The sequence below is a fragment of the Garra rufa genome, chromosome 22 (assembly GCF_049309525.1).
Source record: "Garra rufa chromosome 22, GarRuf1.0, whole genome shotgun sequence".
NCBI classification, from domain to species: Eukaryota; Metazoa; Chordata; class Actinopteri; order Cypriniformes; family Cyprinidae; genus Garra; species Garra rufa.
The window spans coordinates 3,435,374-3,456,793 of record NC_133382.1 but is presented as its reverse complement, the minus strand read 5'-3'; positions in this window follow the sequence as shown (position 1 = coordinate 3,456,793).

Sequence of the window (21,420 nt, the reverse complement as noted above, 5' to 3'; positions counted from 1 at the left end):
ATATATATATATATATATTCTGACTCTGACTCCAAGCTTTTGAATTGTGTATGTATAATGTATAATGTTACAAACAATTTTTATTTCAGATAAAAGTTGATGCTTTGGATCATTCTTTTCATCAAATAATCCAGAACAAAAATATATATGCAACTGTTTTAAATATTGATAATAGTATTATTATTATTAATGATTATTATTTTTGACTGGTAGTGTATATGTACTATACACAGTTTTATTTATTTTTATTCAGCAGCTTTTGCAGTGCATGAGACCCAGTTGCTTGCATAACTGCTGTGAATGCACCAATTAAATCAAAAGAACATGAGGTGAAACATTTGATTCCATCCTCAAGTTATTAATATGCAAATGGACTGTTAATCACACAGCACATTGAAAAACAAAGCAGCCATTGCTAAAGGAAGTCTGCTTATTTCTAATCTATCATTACGTTGTTGTACAGAAATAATTGACCTAGTGTGCTTCAAAAAGCACTCTTATCTGATGGTTGAATCTTCTGGCTGATGTTCTTAACGCTGTTGATGATGCTGTGGGAGGATGAATGCAGTGCAGTTACACTTACGTAATTAATAATTCGTTAATTTAGTCATTTAGCCTGCGTTACAGTAAAGCAGGTGAAAGCGTATGGAGAAGAAGCATGCGGCCTTGAGTTTCAGCAATCAGAAGGGTTACGTAAGAAACATCCTGCAGCACATCAAAGCTCTCTAAACATTAGTGGGCGACTATCAGAAAGTCCTGTTGAATGTCTGTGTGCTTCTCAAATAAGTGAGTCACTCAGACAGGAAAATCAACATGGATGGGAGAAAGAGTCTGAAAGATTTCTGCAGGAACACGCCACGGCTTTTGTCGCTAAGTTGAATGGGAGTCGTTGACTTATTCAGAATTTACATTATGAAATGAAAGCACTATTTTGAATCAGGCAGGATAGAGCGTCTGGTGAATGTCATGGGTTTGTCCACTGTTTTCATACTAAATAATAGCCTTGTTATTGTATGAAAGAACTGGTTCTGCTCTAATAATCCTGCGACAACTGAATTTCCTTTCATAGCGTAACATCCGGAGAACTCCTAAAGTTTCAGTCTTCTGTTTGTTAATCTTTCTTCTTTGTATCAAGATGTTTGTTCCTTTGCCTTTTGTTCAGCCTGATGTTAATACTTGTAGGTGTGTCATTCTCAGTCATGAGTGAAATCTATCTTGAGGCAATCTGTGAATTTGGAATTATTTTCTGGAGGATTTTAACACTCAGACACATATTGACTTTAGGGGAGACACTGCAGGCAATAACTGTGTTTTTTTCATACACCTATCAAGTTTGAGATTTTGGGCTTTTTTAGTGTTTTTTTTTTTTCAGACTAGTGGAAAGAAAACTTCCAAAAACACTGTTAAGTGTTTCTTATATAGTACTTTATCTATTTGTGTCAATAGATGTCAATTACAATACATATATACTGACTCTAAGCTTTTGAAATGTATAATGTATACTTTTATAAACGATTTTTGTTTCAGAAAAATGCTGATATTTGGATCATTCCATTCATCAAATAATCCAGAACAAAAATATATATGCAATGGGTTTAAATATTGATAATAATAATAATAATAATAAAAATCTTGAACAGCAAATCAGCATATTGTCAGGGTTGCTGGGTGACACAGAGCTCTAGTGAAAGTTCAATAGCCAGGAGTAAATCCAAAGAACGTATTTATTTCCAAGTGACAGACAGGGAAACCAAATAAACATAAGCAACCTAACTTTAAGACGACACAATGACACAAAAGGGCAAACGACTTATAAAGGGTAACTAATGATAGAACACAGGTGACACAGATGACTAATAATCAAAGACAGGTGATACAGATAATGACTAAACAAGGACTAAACCAACTGATCACAAACAGACGGGGGAAGACAGAGGGAGAAACCAAATGACAAACAGTGCAAGGCAAAAGACAAGTGACAGGTGAATTGTGACAGTACCTCCCCCTCCCGGTAGGCGCGTCTCGCGCCGTGATGGAAACACCGGGGAGGGGGGGCGGGCGCCCTGGAGGCTGTTACGGAGCAGGACCTTGCTGAGTTGGGAAGGCCTCCAGGGCGGAACAGGAAGCCATGGCGGGTCAGGCGGCCACGGCCGGACAGGCAGTTCGAGCGGCCATGGCGGGTCAGGCGGCCATGGCCGGACAGGCAGTTCGAGCGGCCATGGCGGGTCAGGCGGCCACGGCCGGACAGGCAGTTCGAGCGGCCATGGCGGGTCAGGCGGCCACGGCCGGACAGGTAGTTCGGGTGGCCATGGCGGGTCAGGCGGCCACGGCCGGACAGGTAGTTCGGGTGGCCATGGTGGGTCAGGAGGCCACGGCCAGACAGGCAGTTCAGGTGGCCATGGTGGGTCAGGAGGCCATGGCCAGACAGGCAGTTCAGGTGGCCATGGTGGGTCAGAAGGCCATGGCCGGACTGGCAGTTTAGGTGGCCGTGGCTGAGCAGTCCCCGTGGCCCTGGCCTCGGTCCTCGGCCAGGCCACGTGGACTCGGGGTATATAGCCCCCCCCCAAAATTTTCTTTGGGAAATTCAGCAGTTCATAGGGGGGAGGCTCTGGAAGGCTGGCCGGGATTAGCTGAGACTCTGGACGGTAGGACGGGACCAGCTGAGGTTCTGGACGGCCGGACGGGACCAGCTGAGGCTCTGGACGGCGCTCTTGAGGAGCGGGCTCTGGACGGCGCTCTTGAGGAGCGGGCTCTGGACGGCGCTCTTGAGGAGCGGGCTCTGGACGGCGCTCTTGAGGAGCGGGCTCTAGAGGACGCTCTGGCGGCGCTGTCACTGGAGGGCGCTCTGGCGGCGCGGTCACTGGAGGGCGCTCTGGCGGCGCGGTCACTGGAGGGCGCTCTGGCGGCGCGGTCACTGGAGGGCGCACTGGCGGCGCGGTCACTGGAGGGCGCTCTGGCGGCGCGGTCACTGGAGGGCGCTCTGGCGGCGCGGTCACTGGAGGGCGCTCTGGCGGCGCGGTCACTGGAGGGCGCTCTGGCGGCGCGGTCACTGGAGGGCGCTCTGGCGGCGCGGTCACTGGAGGGCGCTCTGGCGGCGCGGTCACTGGAGGGCGCTCTGGCGGCGCGGTCACTGGAGGGCGCTCTGGCGGCGCGGTCACTGGAGGGCGCTCTGGCGGCGCGGTCACTGGAGGGCGCTCTTGAAGGCTGGGCTGGACCAGCGGGGTTTCAGGAAGGCTGGACAGGACCAGCGGAGGATCAGGAAGGCTGGGCGGAACCAGCGGAGGCTCAGGTAGGCTGGACAGGACCAGCGGAGGATCAGGAAGGCTGGGCGGAACCAGCGGAGGCTCAGGAAGGCTGGACAGGACCAGCGGAGGATCAGGAAGGCTGGGCGGAACCAGCGGAGGCTCAGGTAGGCTGGACAGGACCAGCGGAGGATCAGGAAGGCTGGGCGGAACCAGCTGAGGTTCAGGAGGGCTGGACAGGACCAGCAGAGGATCAGGAAGGCTGGGCATCTTGGGGTGTCTCTGGGTTGGCAGGTGGCCGGGACCATTGGTGGGGTATGTGGAGGTTCTTGGCGTTGGGTGAGCTGGTGCCATCTGATGTGTTTCTGAGGGGACTGGACTGACATTCTCTACTTGTTCTACCTCGAGATTAGAGCAGTTTGAAGAAAGAATGATATTAACCAATTCGACAAATGGGAAATCATGAACAGAGAGATCGCAACGAATCATGTCTTGGTCCAGCCCCAACAGAAACACGATGCTGATACAGGCGTCGGGCCAGCTCACCTGATGGGAAAGCTCAATGAACTCCTCCACATACCTCTGCAATGACCGACCACTCTGCCGTAGTCCCCATAACCTCTCCTCAGCCATCTTTAATTTGGTGTCGTCTTCTGTCAGGGTTGCTGGGTGACACAGAGCTCTAGTGAAAGTTCAATAGCCAGGAGTAAATCCAAAGAACGTATTTATTTCCAAGTGACAGACAGGGAAACCAAATAAACATAAGCAACCTAACTTTAAGACGACACAATGACACAAAAGGGCAAACGACTTATAAAGGGTAACTAATGATAGAACACAGGTGACACAGATGACTAATAATCAAAGACAGGTGATACAGATAATGACTAAACAAGGACTAAACCAACTGATCACAAACAGACGGGGGAAGACAGAGGGAGAAACCAAATGACAAACAGTGCAAGGCAAAAGACAAGTGACAGGTGAATTGTGACACATATTAGAATGATTTCTGAAGGATCATGTGACACTAAAGATGAAAATTCAGCTTTGATCACAAAAAATAAATTCGATTTTAAAATATATTAAAATAGAAAACATTTATTTTACATAAACAGTTATTTTGAATAGTAAAAATATTCCAGAATTTTACGTTTTTTTGCTGTACTTTGGATCAAATAAATGCAGGCTTGGTGAGCAGAAGAGACTTCTTTAAAAAAACATAAAAAATCTTACTGTTCAAAAAATTTGACTGGTAGTGTAAATAAATAAACAAAACTAAACAAAAAAAAAAGGTTAAAAGGAGTTTTACACATAAAAAAAAAATCAGTTTTGTTTCTTAACACTGTCACATTTAAATTTAATGTGTAATGTACTAAAAAATAGTGTCAAGTAGTGAAGTGAACTATTTTAAACTCTCATATTGTTTAGAAATTTATTTTATGTCACAAACTCTCAGTTAACATTTTTTTTTATTTTAAGTCTAAATAAATTAAATATGCATTAATAATCACAGAAATACATCACAGAAAACACAAAAACAAATAGTGTCATGCAGTTGTTGTCAATGTTGTAACTAAAACAAAGATACTGAAATACGTTTTACTTTTTTTTTTTACTGTCTTACTTTTTCAACTTCAAAATTTCACATTTAGTTCAATGTGTTTTATGCAATGCATCATCAAGTGCCAAACTCATGTTCAATATTTCTGAATTTCCGCCAGCATTGTCTTTGGCACACTATTGTTCACTTCAGCCCTTTAGTACACCACTTGGTACAACAAAAGGTTTTGCATTATTCATAAAATTCACCCAACATAAACAAAATGTGATTTGCTGCTTCATTTCCTGTTTTAAATTTGCATACCGAAATGTTCGTTCCTCAGTTATCTTGCCTAAACATAGCATACTGACAATGTGCCTCCAAGTAACTGTCATCTCCAGTAACATAATGCATGCATCTCTGAATCAGTGCTTCTCTGTGGGGAATACAGCAGCTCATCAAGGGAACATGTTCCTAAACAAAAGGACAGCTGATTGGAGTTCAGACCACAAGATGTCCTTGTCCTGGAGCACAGGGATTTGAGTCACTACGGCTGGTGTGGAACAGAGAACGGGGACAAGAATGAGCAAATCTGCTGAACAAACCATTGACAGTCATTCCCTGAGTCAAGCCACTGAATCAAAATAGCGTTGCCTACATATTTCTGCAGATATTTTTAGGACCGTCACGTGTGAAGTCACTGAATATCAGATGAAAGTGACCCAAATAACTGTCCATCAAAATTAAAATGAAAGTTTGGGAAATATGTTTGTTTGTGGAGTTTTACACTGCAAAAAAGCTTTTCTTACTTCGATATTTTTTGTCTTGATTCAAGCCAAAATATCTAAAAATTAAATCAAGAAGGATTTTCTAGATGAGTATTATTGTCTTGTTCTCAGAAAAAAAAAAAAAAAGTCAAAATTAAGTGCATTTTTGCTTGAAACAAGCAAAATAAACTGGCAGATTATTTTGCTTGTTTCAAGCAAAAATGCACTTAATTTTGACTTGTTTTTCTGAAAACAAGACGATAATAATTATCTAGAAAATCCTTCTCGATTTAAGAATTTTGAAATATTTTGACTTTAAACAAGACAAAAAAATCTAAGTAAGAAAAGCATTTTTTTGCAGTGTAGTGTGATGTTTTGGGCTGTGTATATGGTTCAGATGTAAATTCAAGGGATTTTTCAAAAATTTTATCATCTGCCAGGTTAAATTTTGATCTCTTTAGCATTCCTGTTTTTAACAATGCATATAATGTCCACTGTCATTCATGTCGCATATGCTTTGTGCATTGAGTTAAAATTCATAGGCAACTGTAATGAATTAATATACAATAATCTGATCTAGAATATTATATGTGACCCTGGACCACAAACCAGTCATTTATTTATAAAACACTTATTTATTTATATTGTAATTCAGTCTTAAAATACGACATTTATTTTAAATGTCCAGTTATATTCAAACAAACAAGTAAATAAAAAAATAAATATTATTAAAAAAGAAACACTTCACATTAAAACTTTAATATACTAAAATGCTTTAATATGTGAACCTGGACCACAAAACCAGTCATATGGGTCAGTATTTTCAAATTGAGATTTATACATGCTATGGAAAGTTGAATAAATAAGCTTTCCATTGAAGTGTGGTTTGTTAGGACAATATTTGATTGAGATACAACTCTTTGAAAATCTGGAATCTAAGAGTGCCAAAAATCTAAATACTGAGAAAATCGCTTTTAAAGTTGTCCAAATGAAGTTTTTAGCCATGCATATTACTAATCAATTATGGTAGGAAATTTACAAAATATCTTCATGGAACGTGATCGTTACTTAATATCCTAATGATTTTTGGCAAAGAAATAAATTGATAAACTGACCCATACATGTATTTTTGGCTTTTACTGATGACTGGATTTGTGTTCAAGGTTCACATACTGTATATGCAGTGTTGGGGAAAGTTACTTTTAAAAGTAATGCATTACAAAATTAAGTTGCTCCCTAAAAAACGAACTAATTGCGTTTCACTGCAAAAAATGCTTTTCTTACTTAGATTTTTTGTCTTGTTTCCAGCCCAAATATCTAAAAATTCTTAAAACAAGAAGCATTTTCTAGACGAGTAAAATTATTGTCTTGTTTTCAGAAAAAAACTAGTCAAAATAAAGGGTGTTTTAGCTTGAAACAGGCAAAATAATCTGCCAATGGGGTAAGAAAAATAATCTTGTTTTCTGTTTGAAATAAGATTTTTTTTCTTACCCCACTGGCAGATTATTTTGCTTGTTCTAAGCAAAAAATCACTTAATTTTGGCTTGTTTTTTCTGAAAACAAGCAAATCATTTTTACTCGTCTAGAAAATCCATCTTGATATAAGAATTTTTAGATATTTGGGCTGGAAACAAGACAAAAAATCTAAGTAAGAAAAGCATTTTTGGCAGTGTACTTAGTTTTTTTGGAAAGTAATGTGTCGTGTTACTTTTGCGTTACTTTTTAAATCTGGCCAGGGCTTGCTTGTTTGTTTTTAATATAAAAAGTTCTATTTTTTGCAAATGTAAAAGCCTTTTTACACCAGAAGCCTCAGGCTTAGAGAAAAGTAAATTCAAATCTGTACAGTAGACCGCAGAAGAAAAAATGTCAACTCTTTAGCAATAAAAAAAGGAAAACAAATATTAGATTATCTTGAGTCATTTTTGCTTATTAGTGTGGATGAATTGGATCATCGAAGGCCGGCAGCAAAAACATCTGTTAAGAAAGTGGGATTAAATGCATAAAGGATATTTGTATTATTTAACATATTTAATTATTGCAGGTTTGCATTGAATTTCACTGTTTTTATTCATTTTGAGGAATACTGAATATGTAAGATTAATTAATGCATGTTCACATTTTATTCTAGAACTAAAGTAACATCTTACTCACAATTTCTCTCAACATGGGGACAGGAGAGCTTTTAATCAATAAATGAGAGGGAAAAGTAACTGGCTTTACTTATTTGTGAATTATAAGTAATTACTTTACTAGTTACTTGGAAAAAGTAATATTATTATGTAACTTGCATTACCCCCAACACTGCATATCTGCTATGATATCAAGACATGCTTAGCATTTGTCTCTTCTCGCCCAGTCTTTCTGTCTGTGTCCTTTATTGGTTAATTTGACAGTAAACGCAGACAAAGTGCTGCGGTTGGTTGAGATGATTCACAGACGTATTTTTTAACTTTTCAATCTGGCAGAGATCTGTTATCTGCAGCACACAATGCGATGTGATCACGCTCATCAGGGGCTCTTGTGGTGATGAAAAGGCCAATGCGAATCAATCGCTAATTTGCACCTGTCTCTTTGCTCTCTGTTCGACAGCGAGCGGCTTGGAGCCTCACAGCGCATCTCTCATCCTGCCTGCGACTGCTTGGACTCGTAAAGTGACGTTCGTTTATAAGGAAACTCATTGTTTGTATATACTGGTTGGCAATTACCAAATTCATCGTGTAATTCTTGATGACATTTGCTTTTTGACTACAAGAGCACTGATTAGTATGCAACCCTTGTTTTAAAAAGTTGACTCACTGGCACATTAACTATTGATGCAAATTACAAAGGAGTACGAAATATTTCAGTAGACTATTTTGTTGGTTATGAAATGGCCATCCGAGATGTAAATAAGTTTGTTTCTTCATCAGATTTGGAGATATGTTGCATTGCATCACTTGTTCACTCTAGTGAATGGGTGCCATCAGAATGAAAGCCCAAACAGCTGATAAAAACATCACAATAATCCACGAGTAATCCACACCACATCTTGAGAAGACAAAAGCTGTGTGTTTATAAGAAACAATTCCATCATTAATGCATTTTAAACTAAAATACAAGGCCATAATCCATAATAATGCTTCCTCCAGTAAAAAAAAACTTTTTCACTGAAGTAAGTGTTATTATACAGTAGGTAATGGACTATATAAAAATGGCTTAGAAACAACCTTTAGTCTTCTCAAAATGTGTTTGGACTCTCATTCTGACGGCACCCATTCACTCCAGAGGATCCATTAGTGAGCAAGTGATGGAATGCTACATTTCTCCAAACCTGATGAATAAACAAACTCATCTACATCTCGGATGGCCTGAGAGTGGGCACATTTTTGGCGAATGTTTATTTTTGGCTGATTCAGAATTTCAGACCAGACCACTTTTTCACTGGAGGAAGTGTTATTATGGATTATCGACTCATATTTGAATTAAAAACATCTTGATGGATTTGTTTCTTATGAACACGTAGCTTTTGTCTTCTTGAGTAGTTAAGTGATGGACTGGTGTGGATTAGGAATCTCATTCTGACGGCACCCATTCACTCCAGAGGATCCTTTGGTGAGCAAGCGATGAAATGCTGCATTTCTCCAAACCTGATGAATAAACAATAAACTCATCTACATCTTGGATGGCCTAAGAGTGAGCACATTTTTGGCAACTGTTTATTTTTGGCTGAATTATTCCCTAAAACTGCTCACACAGAAAAAGAGAAAATGCAGTCTTTGTTGGTCTTTTGTTGGTGTAAACAAAGGTGTTTATGCCTTTATGCTTTTCTTATTTTGTTTAATGTATTTTAACCACGCTGAGCCTTAAATCAACACTTACCACCTGTTTTCTTGTAAATCAAACAAATATTGTTTGAGTGTGTTTGACGTTTTTAACCAAAATACTAGTCCATAATCCGTAATGTTGCTTCCTCCAGTGCAAAAAGTACATCTTCTGTTGTCTCTCGAATGAAAATCCATCCACATATCTGTTTTGGACTGTTTTTAGCTTGTAAACAGTGCTTGATCTGTGCAGATTTTTCTCCTAATTTCAGACCAGATCTCCTTTTACTGGAGGAATTGTTATTATGAATTATCAAATCATACTTTACTTAAAAACATCTTAAGGATGGATTTGTTTCTTACGAACACATAGCTTTTGTCTTTTTAAGATGTTAACTGATGGACTGGAGTGGTGTTGATTACTTGTGGATTATTGTGATGTTTTTATCAGCTGTTTGGACTCTCATTCTGACGGCACCCATTCACTGCAGAGCATCCATTAGTGAGCAAGTGATGCAATGCTACATTTCTCCAAACCTGATGAATAAACAAGCTCATCTACATCTTGGATGGTCTGAGAGTGAGCACATTTTTGGCAAATGTTTATTTTTGGCTGAATTATTGCCTAAAAACTGCACACACAGAAAAAGAGAAAATGCAGTCTTTGTTGGTCTTTTGTTGGTGTAAACAAAAGTGTTAATGCCTTTATGCTTTATCTTATATAGTTTAATGCATTTTTTAGCCACATTGAGCCTTAAATCAATACTCACCACCCATTTTACTTCTGTAAAATGACATATTTTCCAAAGATCACACAATAACCTTGGAGAGAGTTTGCTTCTTTCAATTGTGTCTTATGTATGTTTCACAACCACAATGTCCTAATTAAACATTTACTTCATCCAGTTGTGACTAAATTGGTGATAACTGTCACAATGCCACTTTATTTCATAATGCAATTTTTTTTAACTCACAATAACCTTTTCTACTCTGAGGCAGGAACAGGTTCATACACTAAAAAAAAGGGTGTAGGGTTTACAAAGAAACAATTCACTAAAATTTCTATTAAAGTTTACCATTAATTATATAGAAACACCAAATAATACATTGAATTAAATGTGAAAGACTGAAAAAAATATTTTCTTGTAAATCAAACAAATATAGAGTATGTTTGACAACTTTTTAACTAAAATTCGAGTCCATAATCCGTAATGTTGCTTCCTCCAGTAAAAAAGTCCATTGGTTTGCAAGTAACACAATGCTACATTTGTCCAAACCTGTTGCCATTTTTTCAAAGGCTGAGCATATTTTCAGCAAATGTCGAGATGGTTCACCAGTTGAAAATATGTACTGTAACTGTTGTGCCCTTTTACTATATGTCAACAGTTGTTTTTTGGTTTTATTGCTCCTAAAGTTTTTTATGAGGAACGTTTGAGACAAAGTAACCATTACACTCTAAGTACACAGCGATGCCATAGAAGAACCATTTTTGGTTAAAGATTCTTAAAGAATTATCACTTTCTTAGCTTTATATTATCTGAAGGACATTTTTTTCGCCACTAAGAAACTTTTGTGAAACATTTAGACAAAAAGGTTCTTCTATGGCATTGTGAAGCACTTTTTATTTTTGGCAGTGTAACCATGAAATCTTGCACAGGGTGAATATGCAACAAGAGCATTTTCTAGATCTCCTGAGAATCAGTCTACTCTTCAGATCCATATATTGTTTTTTTCTTCTCTCATTTCACACTGATATTTGTCTGAATATTTCACTATAATCCACCACTGCAGGTTTAGTATTATTCATAGAGGGAGCAATTATTGAATAAGTCAAACGTGCTTTCTGTCTCCTTAAAACAGACAAGTTTGTCTTTTCATGTAAACAAGAACGTAAGTCAGATAAGAAGCACTTAATGAATCTGAATTTGTAATTCAAATGAGTCCGAAATCTATTTTTATTTATTTAGTGGTTAGTTGTTGTTGTTTTTGAAAGTGCATTCATCCGTTAGCAATTACCTCAGAATTAGGCTTCAGGGACTAAATTAAACTAACCAAATAAAATCAATATCTAATACACTGACAGATCAAAATGCTAATTTTGAATGTTTTTTGCAAACATTTTTCACATCATTTTCACCTCATTTTTCCAATGAGCAGCGCTGGGCTAAAAAAAGAACAGAGGATTGTGTGACGTCAGATCTGGAGGATTGCTGTCATGTTTAAACAATGCTTTTTATAGTCCCTAATGTTTTCCTTTTCTTTCTCCTTTTGATCGAGACAGGCAAAGTTCCTTCCACAGACGGACTTATCTGCCGTTGTTGAGCAAAATGGAAGAAAATATGCAGTGTAATCTAGGGAGATGACAGAAAATGGACAGGAGAAACACAAATGGCACATTTAACAAATGGGTGCTTTTTCCTGTGGCTGGTTTTAAAGCATTAGAGGCTTTTGTTGTCATAACTTTTAGATATGGAAAAATAACCTATAGCATGAGGCGTACTGTAGCTATACACTGCCATTCAAAAATCCGGGATCAGTAATATTTTTAAAATGAAGCATCATATGCTCATCGAGGCTTCATTTATTTGAAAATACAGAAAAATCAGTAATATTTTGAAATATTATTACAATTTAAAATAAGAGTTTTCTATTTGTATATACTTTAAAGTATAATTTATTTCTGAGATGCAACCCTGAATTTTCAGCATCATTACACCAGTCTTCAGCGACACATGATTGTTCAGAAATCATTCTACTGCAATATGCTGATTTTCTGCTCAAGAAAACGTTTATATATTTGTGGAAACCGTGATGCATTTTATTTCTTTCTCATTTTATTCATCAAGATTCTTTGATGAATAAAATGTGAAGAAGAACAGCATTTATTCCAAATAGAAATCTTTTCTACCAATATACGTCTTTACTATCACTTTTTATCAATTTAACACATCCTTGCTGAATAAAAGATAATAATAGTAATAGTAATAATTTCTTTCAAAAAGAAAACAAGTTTTCCAACACCAAATTTTTAATGGTATAGTGTATATTGTTACAAAAAAATTGCTATATACAATTTTTCCAACGCTGATAATAAATCAGCATATTAGAATGATTTCTGAAGGATCATGTGACACTGAAGACTGGGGTAATGACGCTGAAAATTCAACGTTACATCACAGAAATAAATTACATGTTAATACATATTCACACAGAAAACAGTAGCTTTAAATTGTAATAATATTTCACAATATTACTGTTTTTTTACTGTATTTTTGATCAAATAAATGTGCCCTTGGTGAGCAGATAAGACTATTCAGAGAACAATCAACACTTCATTGAAGTCGTGCTGATAGGACTATCATCACATACAGCTAGTGTTAACACTTGTGATCTCACTTCAGCCCATAACATAACCATAACCTTAACATACTGTAAGTCTATCCCTTGAAAACAGCAAGCTGAAAAAATCTATTGTTGAATTGTTGAGATAAAAAAGGGGGCAAAATGAAGTCATGCTGCAGAAATAGACTGCAGATAGTTTTTAAAGGAAAGTTTGGCAGGAGCAACATCACCACAAATAAACGTTTATACTCATTTCTGTTATGCAGTAAAATACTGTGCTTGCACTAAACAGTCCAGCAAATCTATTCACAAATCAAAATGAGAAATAAGTCTAAATTGTGAGACAAAAAGTTGCACTTATTTTGTATTTTTTTTTAATTAGAAATTTAGTATAAGAAACAAGCTTTTGTCATTTTTGCAACAGGCTCATTAGAAAAACCTGCTTCTACCTACATTTACATATAAAAAACCTATACACACAGTACAATTCACTGCGGTTTCCAGCTGAAATAAACACTAGTGGCAGTAAAACACCAACAATCTAAATTCTTTTGCACACAGATTATGATTACAGTGTCTGATTACTGATTAATAAATTTTTTTTTTACACAATACTATGTTCTGAGCTCAAAACACTTTAGTGCATTCTTTGTAAACTAATAAATTTTGCTGTTTGCATCTCATAACCAGCTCCATATTTTTCGCTTTTCTGACATACAGTAGTAAACTTGCTCAGTAGTACACCTGGTACAGCATTGCAAATTGGTTAATTAATAAAAACATATTTTCATACAATACTATGTTATGAGCTCAAAACACTTTTAACTTAGTGCATGATTTGTTAACAAACACATTTTGATGTTTGCATCTCATAACCAGCTCCATATGTTTGTCTTTTCTATCGTAGTAAACTTGCTCTGTTGTGCACCCGGTACAGCATTGCAAATTGATTAATAAAAACATATATTAATATATTTTCACACAATACTATTTTATGAGCTCAAAACACTTTCAGCTTAGTGCATGGTTTGTAAACTAATACATTTTGATGTTTGCATCTCATAAACAGCTCCATATGTTTGTTTTTTCTGCTCTAGTAAACTTGCTCGCTACTGCATTGCGAACTGATGAATTAATAGAAATGTATTTTCATACAATACTATGTTATGAGCTCAAAACACTTTTAGCTTAGTGCATGGTTTGTAAACTAATAAATTTAGATGCTTGCATAACATAACATCTTGTATGTCCATCATGAGGAAAATCAATAGTAATGAAATTTCTGAGAATCACTGTCTTCATAGAATGCTGTTTTGCTATTGCTGAAATAAAAAAGGGGCCAAAATGAAGTCATGCTGCAGAAATAGACTGCAGATTAATGTTTCAAAGGAAAGTTTGGCAGGAGCAACATAATCACAATTGTTCATAAACGGCCACCTGTGACAGTTATTTACAGTGATTATACTCATTTCTGTTATGCATTAAAATTAATTACTTTCATTAGTCCAGTCCAATTCTGTTCTCAACTCAATGATTATAGTATGTGATTATCCACATATTTCTAAATCTGTATGAGCAGGAGAAAGAGGCTGAAGATGTCGAGAAGACATTAGTGATTCACTGATCTCATGACAGAAACTAGCCTTATCTGTTTTTATAGGACATCTTAAATGATTTATGTTGTGTTTATCTCTGTGAGTGTGTACTGTGTTACTGTGTTACTGTGCACATTTTCAGCGTCTAGATGATGTTTACATTTCTAATAAACCTATGCATACTGCAATTTTAAGTTGGCATGAAACATGCTTGAAAATGAGGCTAACCAGATTATGCTTAACACTTGCAGAGAAACTACTGAAAGCTTTTAAAAGTTTGATTAAATAATGCGTGTGAAGTGCATCATTTAGTTTAAAAACACTCAACTTCTCGCAGCCTGCAAATTAGCGCCCGTTTACTAAGAGCCGTTTGATTTGTGCATTTATATCCACACATGTTTCTTTATGACCTCAGTTCTTTATTAATATGAGGTGGTTATAAATGTATTTTAGTCATATCTCATAAAGAGGCAGCGATGCCGCTGACGTTAGTTATGCCTAAGGATAGCATATTGCGTTCTTCACCCGTAACCGTGGCAGAATCGCTCATCATTTCCACAGCAACCTTGATCAGAGATTTTATATCAAAATTCAGACTGTTTTGCTTGTAGTTCTAAGTTTATATCTTATAATTCTTATTTTCTCCTTTTTTTTTTTTTCAAAAACCATTGAGATGTACGGCCAGAATTGCAAAATATAAACTTATATCTACTAAAATCCAGATAAAAAGGACAGCCTTCTGACTTTTTGTAAGAAAGAAGTCTAAATATAGTCTAAAATATGTTTGTTTTTTTCTGATGTAGTAAACTTTCTCTGTAGCGCACCTGATACAGCATTGGAAATTGATTATTAAAAACTTATTTTCACACAATGCTATAATATAAGCTCAAAACACTTTTGCCTTAGTGCATTATTTGTAAACTAATACATTTTGATGTTTGCATCTCACATGCAGCCCCATTTCTTTGTCTTTTCTGACAGTACTCAGTAGCGCATCCGATACAACATTGCAAATGGATTAATTAATACAAAAATTTATTTTCAAATAATACTATGTTAAGAGCTCAAAACACCTATAAATTAGTGCATGGTGTGTAAACTAACACATTTTGATGTTTGCATCTCACAACCAGCTTTATATGTTTGTCTTTTCGGACATAGTACACTTGCTCAGTAGCGCACCCGGTACAGCATTGCAATTTTGAGGTGAAGCACTTGGGTATGAGTCCGTCAAACAAGTCATGATAAAAGAGCTTAAAGACTTGTAGAAGCTAGATAAAATAGTACAGTTTATGGGTTAGTTTTAGTGTCCAGTTTAGATTTTAGTGCATTTCATTTCTGAACTGCCAAGATATGTACAAGCAACATAATAAAATGTTAAATGATAAAACATTTCAGATAAAACTGAATTCACATTTATTACCACTCATTGGACATTTCTTTTTCAAATTGTTGCAAAACACGCAAAAAAAACAACATATTGTCATTGTACAGAAATGTCGACATTTTTTTTTCAGTGAGCCAATAGCTCAGAAAAGTGCAAGTATTACTTTTCCAGGACCAGAATAAACCCTATTCTCCGTCACGTCTCATCTGTCTTGTCTGGTCCTGTTACCTGTGCATTTACCTTCTGCAAAATTACAACTATGAAGCCTAAGGTCTGTAAAAACTATGAATCAGACACAACATAAGCGACTCTCACAGACAGACAACTAATAACAGTTTGGGCTCAGGCCCTATCTCATGTAAGCCATGCCACCTGTGGTTGATGATTCACACACAGGTCAGAAACACACTCTGCTTCTCTGTGACACAGCTCATCTTCCTCTGTATATTCAGCTGATAGCGACACACACTGTGCCAATTGCATCACAATATTAACAGCCGCGTGTTAGAAAGCCGGATCCCAATGGTCCGATCAGTGGGAAGTAATTGGATCCGTACAGAGAAATATTCCAGTCCGACAAGGTTTTGAACTCTGCGATCCTTCCCTGCCATTCCATGTGTGACGCAAACACCACCAAAAAAAAAAAGAAAAAATGTTCCCTGAAGGCTTTCAAACACGTATCATTTTTGGCAAATTCTTTGGTAACATGCTGTACAGGAACGGTTGTCCTAGGTGCAAACTGATGATTGCTTGTTTATTTGTGTCCTAATGATGTTACGTTGACAATGTTCAGTGTGGTTTTCTGTGTCATTTCAGTTGAGCTTTGCCATTTATATAATACAACAGTATTGCTCTTATTGCATGTTTTACCTACAGGCAATAGAGGAAAATAAAACTGCAGCTTGTAAATGTTTTTGTGCAAGAAATTTAAAAACAAGTGAGACTCCACAAGCCGTGGGAGAAATTAGATTGGAAAAACTGTGGAACAACACAGATATAACAAAAATATGTTCTGAGAACGCAAGTTTTGCTTATGCTTCTATTAAATTATGAAAATGTTATTTCGAAATGTTCTCTGAATGTTCAAAACCACCAGTTTTATGAATGAAAAATGTCTTTTTTCCCCCCTGTGGTTAGCCCATGTGAACATTGAAAACAAAATTTAGAGGAACGTTTATTTTCATATTTAGCGAAAATTATGGAAATGTTTCTTTTGAATGTTCTCTTAATTATCTTAGAAGAACATTCAACTAAAATGTTGCATAAAACATTCCATGATGAATGTATAAATGCGTCAAACCAGGAAGAAAAACGTACATTTTTTTAGGAATAAAATGTATAATATCTGGCAAATGAACAAACCCCTTTTCAGAGGAGGAATAAAAGTGTTTTATGTAAGTGTAAATGAAGTGGACATTTCTGACTCAATGCAGGAATTAAATGGTACTTTTGACAATGTGGCCTTTAAAGAATCCAATATGTACTGCAATTGAAATCAACAGATGCAAATAGATAAAGTTCAATAAAATAAATACTTAAAGGGATAGTTCACCTCAAAATGAATATATGCTGTTCATTTGCTCATGGTCCGGAGTGATGGAGTGATTTATTTTATTTATTAGTAAACTATAACAGTTCACCCGATTGGACTGAACTGTCTGAAACAGTTTGTGGTTCAAAGCAGCACAGATCTACAAGTTACTCAGTCAAAACAAACTTCATTTATTCACTGTTTGTACTGTACCGTAATTTCGACTTTATTCTCAAAACATTTCAACTTTATTATCGTAATTTCAACATCATTCTCAGGAAATTTCGACTTTATTCTCAAAATATTTAGACTTTATTCTTGTAATTTTCTCTTTTTTCTAAAAATATTTTGACTCTATTCTTGTAATTTTTGTTTTATTCTCAAAATATTTCAACTTCATTCTCATAATTTTGATTTTATTCTCATAATATTTTGACTTTATTCTTGTAATTTCGACTTCATTCTAAAATCATTTCAACTTTATTCTCAAAACATTTTGACTTTATTCTCGTAATTTTGACTTTATTTAGAAACATTTTAACTTCATTCTCAAAACTTTTCAACTTTATTCTTAAAACATTTCAACTTTATTCTCAAAACATTTCAACTTTATTCTCAAAACATTTCAACTTTATTCTCAAAACATTTCGACTTTATTCTAAAAACATTTTGACTTTATTCTAAAAACATTTTGACTTTATTCTCAAAACATTTCAACTTTATTATAAAAACTTTTTGACTTTATTCTCAAAACATTTCGACTTTATTCCCAAAACTTTTCAACTTTATTCTCAAAACTTTTCGACTTTATTCTAAAAACATTTTGACTTTATTTTCAAAACATTTCAACTTTATTCTAAAAACTTTTTGACTTTATTCTCAAAACATTGCGACTTTATTCTCAAAGCATTTCGACTTTATTCTAAAAACTTTTCAACTTTATTCTAAAGACATTTTCAACTTTATTCTCAAAACCTTTCAACTTTATTCTCAAAACATTTCGACTTTATTCTCAAAACCTTTCAACTTTATTCTCAAAACATTTCAACTTTATTCTCAAAACATTTCAACTTTATTCTCAAAACATTTCAACTTTATTCTCAAAACATTTCGACTTTATTCTCAAAACATTTCAACTTTATTCTCAAAACATTTCGACTTTATTATAAAAACTTTTTGACTTTATTCTCAAAACATTTCGACTTTATTCCCAAAACTTTTCAACTTTATTCTCAAAACTTTTCGACTTTATTCTAAAAACATTTTGACTTTATTTTCAAAACATTTCAACTTTATTCTAAAAACTTTTTGACTTTATTCTCAAAACATTGCGACTTTATTCTCAAAGCATTTCGACTTTATTCTAAAAACCTTTCAACTTTATTCTCAAAACATTTCAACTTTATTCTAAAAACCTTTCAACTTTATTCTCAAAACTTTTCGACTTTATTCTCAAAATTTTTCGACTTTATTCTCAAAACATTTCGACTTTATTCTCAAAACTTTACGACTTTATTCTCAAAACTTTTCGACTTTATTCTCAAAATTTTTCGACTTTATTCTCAAAACATTTCGACTTTATTCTCAAAACTTTACGACTTTATTCTAAAAACATTTTGACTTTATTCTCAAAACATTTCGACTTTATTCTCAAAGCATTTCGACTTTATTCTAAAAACATTTTCAACTTTATTCTCAAAACCTTTCAACTTTATTCTAAAAACATTTCGACTTTATTCTCAACATTTTTCACTTTATTCTAAAAACAATTCCACTTTATTCTCAAAACTTTGACTTTATTCCTGAAAAATTTTGACTTCATTCTTGTAATTTCGACTTTATTGTCGAAATTTTTCAACTTCATTCTCTTAATATTTCAACTTTATTTGTAAATAAAAGGCAACCTGATGAAGAAGAGTTTATTCACTTTATATTCTTTAGACATCTAAAACATTCATGTTTCACATCATTATTGGGTGCTTTAATAATATAATTGCATATACACTAAGTCATTGTGTGATTACTAAACAAACTACTAAACTGAATCAGCTTACTGAAATAAACTGACTGAAAGAACCAGTTTGCGGAAATGAATCAGATTTCCCAGTTTGCCTGAGGCTCTGGATCACAAGTGATAATGTTGTAAATAATGTTCAGTTTCTTGCACAGACTAATTGCTTTGCTTCATAAGACCTTGATATATCATCAGGAGCCATGGGTATTCATTTTGTGTTGCCTGTAAATGCTTTTTTGACTCCTAATAACCTAATGACTCCTAAAACCTAATAGTTATCACCTTGCTTACCCTGCTGATTGATTACACTGATAATTGCAAACATTTTTTGTATTACAAGTTTTCTAAAATGTTAGGTTTAAATTTGCAAATGAGGCAATATTTAATGAAATATGCGCTAATTTGCATGCATTTCTAGTACAAAAAAAATCTAAACACTGGATAAAGTCACTTTAAAATTCTTGTTTAATTTTAAGTTTTTTATTTTTTTGCTATATTACAGTCAAAAGTTTTTACAGAGAGAATTTTGGGTACAATTTGTCACTCCATAATACATAGAACAGACAGAAAACACAATATTTTCACAATATATGTATATACAATGTATATAATCAATCTAATTATATATGAACATATCCCTCAGTAAAAATCTTCAGGATATAGACAAGAATAAAAATGTAAACTTTGGTGTGTGTAAGTGCTACTGAAGTGGAGATTTATGGCTCACTGTAGAAGAAAAAACTCATTTTTTTATTTTTTATTTAAAAATATGAATTGTAATTGAAATGTATTGCCACAAAATAGATAAAGAAACACTTATCAGTGTCTTTTGGATGTTTTCTTTCCACTAGTCTGAAAAAACACTTGATGAAAAACCAAAAAGCCCAAAATCTTAAATTTGACACACTGTAAAAAGTTTTAACTAGTTTCAACTTAAAAACTTAAGTTCAGCAGCTGCCTTAAACTTTTAAGATAAATCAACTTAACACTACAAGTCATTTCAACTCATGACAATAAAATTAATGTTAAGGCAGCTGCTGAACTTAATTTTTTTAAGTTGAAACTGGTTAAATCTTTTTACAAAGCAGATGCATGAAAAAAGAGTGTTTTAATCTGTGGAGTCTCACCTTAAAGACCAGATCACTTTGAATGAACATTCTATTAACGTTACCGTTGTTTGTAACTTTGAGAGAACATTTCCAGAACGTTCTGACAATGTTCTCTGTTAATTGGGCTTAAACCTGCTGGAATGAATCCACCCACAGATGTAGCTATAGTAACATCTATATGCATCACATGCAGATTGAAAGAAGCACCTGAAACCCTCTCAGAAATGCACGTGTTTATAGTACAGTGGTTATTGGGTATAGTATGATTTGTTCCTGTGCAATGAGATGTGCTCAGCTGTGGTCAGTGTTGGGTTGTACAGCAGCGTTTCTTATAATGAATCAAAAGTCGGGACTTTGTCTTTCTGTTCTAGACTATCCAATTCATTATCAAGGACAAACACAATGAGCTGGATGTACGTAAGGGTGTTCACAAACAAAACTAGATTAGCACTGTCTGGAATAAAGAATAGATAGAGATATCTGTCAGATATTCTATTCATCTCTAAAGCAAACTTGTGTCTTGTGGATTATCCTCAGAATTAAATTAAAGTTCACGCTGCCTTCAAATGCATCTTGAGTGAGGTGTTTGTTACATCATGCACTAAAATTGGAAACTTATGGAAGTAGTCTAAATGTTAAAAAAAAAAGAAGAATTAAAAGCAAACCATGAAAGTTAATGATTTAACGTTACAACGCTCCCTAGACTTGCTTACATCATTATTGATGTTAAAAATATTTTGGTGGAAACCATGAAATGCTACCATTCATAAATTTGTGGCAAGTAATATAAAAAAACCCCACATAAATAAGAAGTAATACCTTTATTACCAAAAGTGACTGTAAAGGCATTTATAATGTTACAGAAGATTTCTATTTCAGATAAATGCTATTCTTTTGAACTTTCTATTCATTAAAGTACCTTAAAAATATAAAATTTATCTTTACTAATTTTCTTGTTTTAAAGAACATCATACTGATGTGATACATCGGAAAAAAATCTTTGGTTTAGAAACAGTTTTCTAAATTGAATTAAGCTTAAAATAAGTTTATTTTAATTTATTTTAAAATAAATAATCTTGAATATATATAT